This window comes from Gadus macrocephalus, chromosome 20 (genome assembly GCF_031168955.1).
Source record: "Gadus macrocephalus chromosome 20, ASM3116895v1".
Taxonomy (NCBI): Eukaryota; Metazoa; Chordata; class Actinopteri; order Gadiformes; family Gadidae; genus Gadus; species Gadus macrocephalus.
The window spans coordinates 19,694,714-19,705,589 of NC_082401.1; the positions used below are offsets into that span (position 1 = coordinate 19,694,714).

The 10,876-nt window shown below is 44.3% G+C and overlaps 1 long non-coding RNA gene across 2 annotated transcripts; it reads right to left on the minus strand.

Moving 5' to 3' along the window:
• Positions 1-595: 595 nt before the first annotated feature.
• On the minus strand, positions 596-10,211 carry LOC132448834 (uncharacterized). Of its 2 annotated transcripts, XR_009523442.1 has the most exons (4): positions 9,516-10,211; positions 8,884-9,098; positions 8,035-8,101; positions 596-890 (listed from the first exon to the last, which is right to left on the minus strand). It is a non-coding gene; the product is annotated as an uncharacterized LOC132448834 (long non-coding RNA). The 2 variants fall into 2 exon arrangements; XR_009523443.1 differs by lacking the exon at positions 8,884-9,098.
• Between the last annotated feature and the right edge of the window lie 665 nt (positions 10,212-10,876).

Sequence of the window (10,876 nt, forward strand, 5' to 3'; positions counted from 1 at the left end):
GCAATCGAAGCCAAGAACATGTCAAGAGCCGCAACTGCAGGGAAGGGCCACCACGCCCCATCTATTAGGACCTGAGTCATGTCTGCCCTGGATTCAAACGTTTTTTCTCTACGAGACGGGAAAGTCCGTCTTAGTGAAATGTGTTGATTCCATTCCTCACCGTCTCAAGTCCTACGGACAGAAACTGAATTTCTTCTTACAAACACAATCGGAAATTGCATTCAGCACCTATTTCACCACGCCATATGAGACATTTCCAAGTAACGCAGGTCATTAGCGTGAAGCAAGACATGCATGTGGGAATGTGAGGGGATCCCTCAGAAGGGAATGGTGGATTCTGCAGATGTGACCAAAGGTGGGTCGCTGGCCAGCTGTGGTTGTTAGCCCCCTGTCGCAGGCTTCAGACGCGTGGGAGTGGAAACAGCCTTTGGTGAGAACATGTTATTGGTAAAAATGTAAGCCTTCCAGTTTCGACAAGCGGTCAGGACACACACACACACACACACACACACACACACACACACACACACACACACACACACACACACACACACACACACACACACACACACACACACACACACACACACAGCGGGAGAGCGAAGTTGCCTTGATTCGATTTGGATGTAAAATAACTCATAAAAAAACGTAACTGTTTAGACTACATGACATTTAGTTAAATGGGAGAAGAATACAACTGTGAAAATAACCAATTTTAACTTCATGGTGTCCTACAGATCCGTTCCAGTCTCTGGGCAGGTTGACCGAGGCTTTTTTGCGTCCTGCAGCCCCGCGGGCAGGTCCTTCGTTCTAACTCGTCTTGGTTTTGGCGTTCCTGGCGTGTCTTACCACTGTCCAATCCTCCGCCTCCTCCTCCACTCTCTCCTCCTCTGTGGTAGGCCAGTGTCTTCTTCAACTAATGTGCTGTTCTGAGAGGTTGGCCAGGACCCTCTGTTTCCCCATGTCCTCCATGTCTAGGCGACGTCCCTATCGCTTTCACAGGGTAAAGCATCAGATAGTTTTCTGAGAGAGAGAGAGAAGAGAGAGAGAGAGAGAGAGAGAGAGAGAGAGAGAGAGAGAGAGAGAGAGAGAGAGAGAGAGAGAGAGAGAGAGAGAGAGAGAGAGAGAGAGAGAGAGAGCTCAAGGAGAGTGGAAGAATATGCATGCGTGCCCCCAGGGCTGCTAAATTCCATTACCGAGAGTCAGTTTATCAATTCCATCTATGCGGCCATGGTGAATGGACACATAGCCACCAGGCCTCCCTCACAGCCACCCCCACGCTCGCGAAGAGAAAGGGACAAGAAACCAAAACAAACAAGCAAGCAAAGATAAAGATAATACACAGAGGTATCACAAATGTGTCAAAGACGCCTTCGTTGGCCCCACAACAGGGGTCTCTTTATCCCTGGGAGGCGCTCAGTTGGAAGAATCGTCACAACTACTTCCTGGCAGCAGTTGTTAGTTTTAATGAGTCAATTGGTGGATTAGAGCATTTGTTATTCTATAATTGGAGGAGATCATCTGACGCTCATTACCCATTTAAGGGTTAGATCTTCTCCCTACACCGGGGAACATGGTTATGTAAATAACCTTAAGTGTCCATAGCGTTTTTTTTCTATGCAATATTTAACAAATCACAAATCTTAGAAAGACATCAAAGGAATCTGTTCACACAATTAGGATAAAAGCTCCTTGTGTGAAATTAACATTAGGACAAGATCAACATTCTAAATGACCCGACATATTATTATCCTGTTTACACTAAATATAGGAAAAAAATATTAAAGAATCAGCAAAACCGGCATTTATGGATATGTAAATTCAAAAGATGTGTGTGTGGGTGTGTGTGTGTGTGTGTGTGTGTGTGTGTGTGTGTGTGTGTGTGTGTGTGTGTGTGTGTGTGTGTGTGTGTGTGTGTGTGTGTGTGTGTGTGTGTGTGTGTGTTTGTGCGTGCATTGGCCTATGTGCATGTGTGTGTAGTCAAGAAGGGCTGAGCAAGAGAAAAGGTCTCTCTTCTGTCTCTTAAAGCATGGTCCTCCAGGTGCTGCAGGAATAGTTCCCTGCTCCGTACCACCCACTCTCAGCTCGGGCTAGGGTTAACCCCAGCCGGTTGGAGGCGGACGAGCGAACAACGGGGGGGGGGGGGGGGAGTAGCGTTGGAAGGTTGGGCCATCCTTACACAGGACATGCCTCCTCTCTCCTGAGAGAATGCACTAAACTCCCTGTCTTCTCCGCGGATCAGTAAACAACAACAGCAACGTACTGTGTTGTCTGGAGTATCCATGCTTGCTGGATGGCTGGCTTTCATCAGATCTTTATGCTTGTTTTGTCGGCTTGATTCGAACCGAGGCTGCACGTTTCCGTGTCTTTTGCTCCATCCCATGCTTCAACTACAATGCAGCTGCTGCAAACGCTAATCTAGCCGTTTTATCTTCATAGTTTAATGACGTTAACTCATGTTTCACCTATCGGTTAAGGTCACTAAGTAGGATTCACACTGCTCTTATTGACTATTCTTATACTATTACCTATACTGCATACAAACTCAATACCGTTAAATAATGATACATTCTGACCGTTCGTTGCAGATGGTCGAGTGATAAGTTGAAGTGAATATCATGCTTACAGGAGAGGTAAAGGAAGAAGTGTGTCTCCTTTTATACTTTGTGAACTGACTTTATGAACAGCTAGAGGCTCTCTGCTAGACATTCCAACAGATTCAATATATTAACTAATTTAGTACAGCTTATACCGAAACACTGCTCTCTGAGTTCCTTCATAAGCCACTGGGGCTTTTCTAATTTGTCAGACTTTGAGGTTCTCCATAACACTAATATAAATCAGTCGGTAGACCTATAGACCTTCATAGATATTGTATTAAGCTTTCTAGATATTAAAAAGCATATTTAATTCATGGGAGAAATCATATGTTTATTAGAAAGCCTTGGATTTCAAGTGAAACCTTCGGGCTTGCATTCAAACAGCAAATAGGCTGATGGGAGCAAGAAAGTCTATGAGGCAAACCAATAAATCCTCCTGTGACGGCAATCCTTCGCCAAATGTGCATTTCCACATTGTCATTAAATATTTCATCCAAATTGTAATTCTTCAAGCCTTCAGGATTACTGTTACACCCTGCGGTTCAACTGGGTTCAAGGCATGAGGGCAAACGGAGGCAAGCTTATATCGAGTTGTTGTTTACTTTTTTTTTTTGCAACTTTATCTACAATTCCTTGACCCGTTATTTAAAACCAAAAATGAATACACACATGAAACATGTCTCTCTCTCGCTATTCCCGGGGAGCAGCCTGTGTAGCAGCCTCCTGGCCCCCCCTCGGTCGCCGAGCTCGTCAAACAGACGGAGAGGCTTCCGGTCGCGGGCTCACCGGCTCGAGCGCGGCACCGGCTGGATCTGAGCTGAAACGCTGGGAAGTAAGCTGCACTTTGAGCTACACCAAAGGCTCCTCATGGCAGTTGTCGCAAATGTACCGCGCAGCGAGAACACAGAGAGGCTGGCTGCCATGAATATTTATAATACTTTCCAAGTCTTTTTTTCTGGCGCTCTGCGTTTGACTGCTTCCTACTTAGGTGTGTGTGTGTGTGTGTGTGTGTGTGTGTGTGTGTGTGTGTGTGTGTGTGTGTGTGTGTGTGTGTGTGTGTGTGTGTGTGTGTGTGTGTGTGTGTGTGTGTGAGTCAGTTGTGTGTGTGTATGTGTGCACACGTTGATGGTGCATGTCTTTGTGTGCAGTACAGATGTCTGTGTGTTTTGAATTCTAGGCGTGGTCGACAGGGAGGCAGCACACATGAGGAGGAAAGGAGGAAAGTTGATTTTCCAGTCATAATCCATATACATATGCTGTACTTAATAGATATTGAACTGTAGATAGCCTATACAGCTGTCCTATATCCACACTTTTTTGTACTGCTCCGTTGAAGTAAAATGATTCTATTAATTTTTTTTGGGCCGAGCTACAAATATTAACCAAGACTTTCACTCTGCGCATTGGGCTTAAGGGGCGAGCTCAGAGGCCAACTTCTAAATATCCAATTTTCCGCTGCGTGTCAAGTCGTCCATCATATTTCTCACTGATCCAAATGAATCCAATCCCTAAGTGATCTAGTTCCCTGCGCATTAATTGCCTGTTGTAATATCAAGGCCATAGTTGACACAGAGTTCACGTTTGTACCAATTACATCATTGCTTCACTTTTATGAAGCAGCTCACATGTTGAGTTGCACGGGAAGCATTGACATGTCTAAGGTTTCTGTATGCCGGAAGGTGGTGTTCCTGGATGGTGACGTTGCACGGTATGGATGATTCGGTGTTCTCTCACAACGGCTGCTTCCATCAAAGCAAACACACAAAACGTTTTTTCACTGAGAGGGAGGAATGTTCGGACTTCTTTGGGTCAGGGGTCAAGGATCAAAATAAGTGACGTAACATCGCCCAAGAGAAGCTACTCTCTGAACACGGGGTCGATCCATCACCATATGGAAGGAGAATGTGAGCAAACACATGTTCGGCATCCTCACATGAACGTATGTTGTTGTTTTTTTTGGGTTTAAAATGCACTTAAAAAAGCCCAATTGCTTTATTGGAGCATTTCTCATTTTGCTTTTGTTGTGTTGAATTACCATGGAGGTGTGCATAAAAAGGTGTTGTATTTATATAGAATATCCCTATCAACACAGGCCAATTGATAACAGGCAGTATAAAGCTTGGGCACACCCCCAGCCACGTTAATGAAGTGTACCATGTTCTGCTCCGTTTTCCCTTTATTTCACATTTGTATAGTTTTAAACTGTCTAGATTCCCTGCGTAGATTCCCTGCGTAGGCAAACCATGCATGCTGTAACGTCGGTGCTCTGTGGCATTTTGAAAGGAATGTGCGTCTGTTTCCAAAACACGAGGAAACCATTAACGGCTGGAAGTGAGCACTCTTTGATTCTGGAGAACCCCTCCATTTTCAGCTTTCTCCCAGAGAAAACCCACATTTGCCTGCCTTTCTGAGGGCTGCGGCTCAGATGTTCCCCTAGTGGTAACGACGCCGCATGCTGTGATAAATGCCATTAAAGTAGCGAAGGCTCTTGCGTACTCGCCCTTTATGGAGCGTTAGAACTGTTTCAAGTCCCTCTCTTATCACCCTGTGTGGCCGGCCCCTCCTCCCGTTGGAGAGAAAAAAAACGAAAGAAAAACCCCAGGCGAGGAATGCGGCTCACAACATCCCCCTTTTGAACCCGCGGTTCAAACCCCCTCACTACTGAAAGCAATGGAGGGGATATGAAGCAGCGCTGTACGTCAGAATCGATATGGACTCATACTCTGAGAATGAAGTGCCAAAACACAACAATCAATTGGCTTCTTGTGGTCATCCACTTGTGATATGGCAGACTCAATACTATTATAGAGGACATATTGATCACTGTCACATCCACTATAGGAGCCAGGGCTGAGGGAGGCTCCTGGGTGAAGCACCCTGAGGTTAGGGCACCATGAACGCCTGCACACTTTCAGGCGGCACCATGATCAAAGAATACTGCAGTGTCGCCTTGTGTGTGTGTGTGTGTGTGTGTGTGTGTGTGTGTGTGTGTGTGTGTGTGTGTTTGTTCATGTGTTGGTGTTTAACACTGTCATTGTTATTTTGTGTGTGTGTGTGTTAATGTGCATGCTTGGATGTGTGTTCTTGAGTGTGTGTGTGTGTGTGTGTGTGTGTGTGTGTGTGCACGCACGCATGCGTGCACGTGGACGCGTGTGTGAAAGACTCAAGCACATTAATACACGCGTCAGTGAGATTAAACCGCAAGAAGATTGCGATGTTCTCTCACACAGACAGAACTGATCCTTCAGCTCCGGCCTTTCAGAGGAACAACAGTGGCTGCGGCACGAGGGACGCTATAAATGTAAAACGCATGAACGTACGGCTGTCAGGCTTAACAAAGCATCCAACACCTCCACGGTCCAAAGGAGCCGTGCTCGTGTTAGTCTCATGTGCATTCCGATGCATAATGCCCCGGGGGTAAAGCTGTGTAAATCAAAATAATGACTAAATCCCTTCCTAAATGTCCTCGCTCTCTGGCCTCTAGCCTCAAACAGCTGCCTGCTAATTGTCATGTTATCTGTGACGCGGTTCTCAAGTCCCTAGAGGAATTGCACCGTCCCGTCCCAGCCCATAATTCACCCTCATGGGTCACGTGGGTTACGAAAGGTTACCTGTGCACTGCTAAGACCTCTGTAGGGGACATTGCTTGTTTTGCCACAGAACCATAAACCATAGGTAAATAATTGCATAACTTAATGATAACAAATAATTACATCCAATAATCCTTATAATAAAAATAATATGTATAACCTTTTCTCTGTTTCGTACTCTATTTCCATTCGAAATAGAGTACGAAACAGAGAAATCCCAGAACCTGCGGTGTGTGTGCCACACCTAAAATGAGACAGGCAAAACATGGCTTGCCCGGTGCCTAACTGAGTTGTGACTCACAGGGAACAGTGTAGGCAACCAAATGATGAGCTAATACACAATGATATCCATTGGCTGGCTCCAACTGACGCATGTGCTTTCGTCTGGTCATGACGGCAGGTTAGCCACAACCCGGTTCCCGAGAGATCTAGAGCGAGCATTTGTTTGTCGTCTTCATGTTTTACAAAATGAAAGCATGAGAATGGGTGTATTCAACTGTTGCAGCTCTTTCCTCTCATAAGAAAAGGCTTTTCCAATCCGACTAATCGACCATCTGTTTAGGGCGTGGTTCATGTATAGGGTTGAACTGACCCATAAGCAAACCTCCATGTGCTTTATTCTGGAAAGGATACATCTAAATGCAAATGAGACGTTGATCTACAAAGATCGGTCAAATGTTACCATTTGAATATAGCTCCAAAGGAGATTGATAAATTTAGACGCTTGGGATGTTGGCATTTCAAAACGGCTTTGCATTAATCTGGGCTAGTGGAGAGACAGCATTTAGATATGTTAATTATTTCCGTGGGTGAACCCATAACTTGGGTGCCATGTTGTTGCACCATTAGAATATTGTTGAGCACATCTCTCACTCTCTCTCTCACACACACACACACACACACACACACACACACACACACACACACACACACACACACACACACACACACACACACACACACACACACACACACACACACACACACACACACACACACACACACACACACATAATCATGGACGACTTTGTAAATTTGTATTTGCATTGGTCCCATATGCTCTGTGAAAAACCATTAGCAAGCTGGCTGTTTGATAAAGGTATTACCATCTGCCTAGATGATACAATATGCCAAATTTCACACTGTGCTCCAACCAACCTGGCTATGGCTGGTACCATGTACCTTGATAATTCTCTATTGTGAGGCATAAATACATCTATTGAGAGGCACAAATACATCCAATTTGATGCACTGGGCTCCAATTTCCTTATACAAATGATCATGGCAAAATAAAGGCTGTATGATCCAAAAGGAAAACTAATTACTCTTGGTTACATGAATACAAATGACTCCATGAATATGCATGGTGGTCTGTTGAGTATAAGTTATGGTGATCTTTCATATCTCTTCTAGGCTCTGCTCCCCATATGGAAAAAAAAGTTAGTATTGCTATTTGCAAGGACAAGTGGACTATTAGTCTGCAAGATGCAAATTATGCATAGTGTTACAAAAATACCACAGCTATAGCTTTGATCAATGCAGCCTAGTTATTTCATTCCTATTGCAGTGAAATACCTGAGATAGAAACGGAAAATACCTAGGAGTTGCTTTTACATTAAAGTAATTGCAGCATAACATTACACCATACCTTTAAATAGTGTTCCAATAATTACAAAGATTAAAGACTTTATTGTTCTGATTGAACCTATTCAGTTGTCCTAGCTGAGCCATTCAATCAAGGCTATCTGATTTCAACATTCGCTGACGATGGGAACATAACATGATAAACTATACAGTCTACTTCTATATAATGAGCATAATGTATTTTGTGCGCTGTACAGTACCTTTGGCCAGTGTCCTGATGCCCACATCTGGCTCCTGGTACAGATTGAAACCTTCTGTGGTCCAGTTCTGATAAGTAACAGACATAGACAGGGCAGAAAGGAAAAGGGCAGTTTCAGAGCAATGTATAATGTTTCTGACCCAAACTTTACGTGTGTGTGTGTGTGTGTGTGTGTGTGTGTGTGTGTGTGTGTGTGTGTGTGTGTGTGTGTGTGTGTGTGTGTGTGTGTGTGTGTGTGTGTGTGTGTGTGTAAGTGTGCAAGGCCAACTGTGTTTGATGTCCCTCCATGGAAAAGTGTGCTATGCTATGATTTCCCAAAGACACTTTAATGTTCTCCTCTTTTCATAGACAGGTTTTTTGTGTTGCTGAGTTTGTGCGACAGATTAAAAAAGGCACTTAACTGAGGGCCAACATGTGCTGAGTGTCCCAGTGACTCTATTTCACAGCAAATCGTTTCACTTGCTGGCAGACCCAGCCAGGTAATTTGATGTTATGATCATGAATGCCTTTGATATCAGCCAACTCGGTTTATTCTGGGATTTCTTTATATTTTCTGACTCCTTTTAGTATCCGTTTTATCATTCTGAAATGTCTTAAACGTTCTCTGAAAATGAGGACTCAATCAATTATCCTTCATGGACCAAAACCTAAACCTTTGATGTTTAATTTATACTGTTTATACTGTTATACTGTATAACAAATGAATTAAATCAACTGGGAGAGATTTTGTCTTCATGGATAACTAACATAACTTATAATTAGTGAGTCTTGGGTTAAATACATATGCATGGTTTGGCAATGCATGCTCTATTTCGAGCTATGTGTATTCTGTCAACCATTTTTAACCCACCTCTTGGAGTTGATCCTGTCTACTCGGTCTGATATCTTCCCGTACACCCCCCTGCTTGCCTTCTCCTTCATTTGTTTGACGATGTAGCAGCAGCACAGCTGGCAGTGGCCACAGCCTAACTCAGCAAGAGGCCATTTGCATTTTTCTTAAGCGGTGACAGCAACTCCTCCTCTCAGACTGTTGTAATGATCCTCCTTCCACCTACACTTAAACAGCTGAACACATCCCATCCGTCAGTCTGTACCTGGCACCAGGACACCAGGAATCCTATTCTTCTCAGAATATCTCAAATGAGTACCAGGCACACACACACACACACACACGCGCACGCGCACACGCACGCACACGCGCACGCGCACACACGCACACACACACACACACACACACACACACACACACACACACACACACACACACACACACACACACACAAAAGCGGCATGTGTATGTAGGCCTACACACAGATCAGTTCAACAACACATGCATGCATGCATGCTTGTGGAAGCACAGGCAAAGGAAGGCACTCGCATACACACACACATGCACTATCTCAGACACACACCTACCTATCAACACACACACAAACACACTCGTAAACAAACAACATATAGTACCCATACATCAAGCTTTACCATTTGTAATCAGCGTTGGCACCACCACAGTGTCTGGGATGAATCGGCCCCCCATCAAATCACAGCACAGCGCGTGGCTGTGATATACGGGCGGCAGAGCCATCGACCTTTCCCTGCCAGCGTTTCAACGCCGCGGTCAATTTGTCTCGGTCTGGGCGAGTTCACTAAAAATAAAACCTAAGCGTAAATCCCCACTGGTCAGTGTGACTGTTAGCCACGCGGCCGGCGCTACGTCCTGGTAGAAGGTCAACCCCGCCCAAGGGGTCCTGTGTGGCCGCTCCTTGCTGTCCGTAGTGTCGCGTGTGGCCGTGACGGCGGTCGCTTCGAGCGCCCAGATGAGAACAAGAAAATTGACCGGACGGGGGATGACAGGGCGAGTAGATGACATTGGCAGCAGCAGGCTGTCAGCACCGCCGGGCCGCTGTGAGCTTGTTACTTATCCGCCGCCGGACGTTGGCCGACAAGAGCTCAAAGGAGAGAACTTATTTAACATCGTAATCACAAGAGTTTTATTTACAAGCAAATGTGTACCTCACCCTGGGAGCTGTACCTAGCTTCATCGTGGCCGTGGGTAAACGCCACTGAATAATTCCTCCTGTTATATTATTCATTACCCTGTCAGCATTTTGGAAGCGGTTATAAATTTCTCATCCATTTTATAAACTAATCCCAGGGATGTTTTCATATCTGTTTCTTTCCAGGTGCCTAAATAATTGTTGAGTTAAATATTTCAAAGCGTAATGTCCTAAATTCTGTGTTTTTCTTTTGTCGCCACTTTCCATAGCTAATGGTGTTTGTCTACATCAAATAAAAGTGGAAAACTTCCTGCAGAAACCTTGCATTTGCAGTTATAAAAGTCAAAGTTTTACTCTCACAAGATCATTGTGTGAATCTCTGACTAATGCTTAAAGGCACCCAGTGCAACTTTCGAGGCTTAAAAATAAACATTCAATTTCTAGTCTTTTTTACACGTAGTAAGTTTCAATAACTCCATACCATTACATACCGACATTTAAGCAGCAAAGATGAGACGTCGTTGTGTGGTGAGAACTGATACAAAATCGATAACAACAACAATGCCGCCATTTTCTTTATTTTTTGTAACCTACAATAAATAAAGCAGGCTTCCAGTCAATGGAAAAATGGCTTCTCCCCACCGGCGATTGTTGTTGTTTACGATTTTCTATCAGTTCTCACCACACAACGACGTCTCATCTTTGCTCCTTGAATGTCGATATGTAATGGTATGGAGTTATTGAAACTTACTACGTGTAAAAAAGACTAGAAATTGAATGTTTATTTTTCATTGAATGTTTACATAAAGTTGCACTGGGTGCCTTTAAAAAATGACCAATTGCATT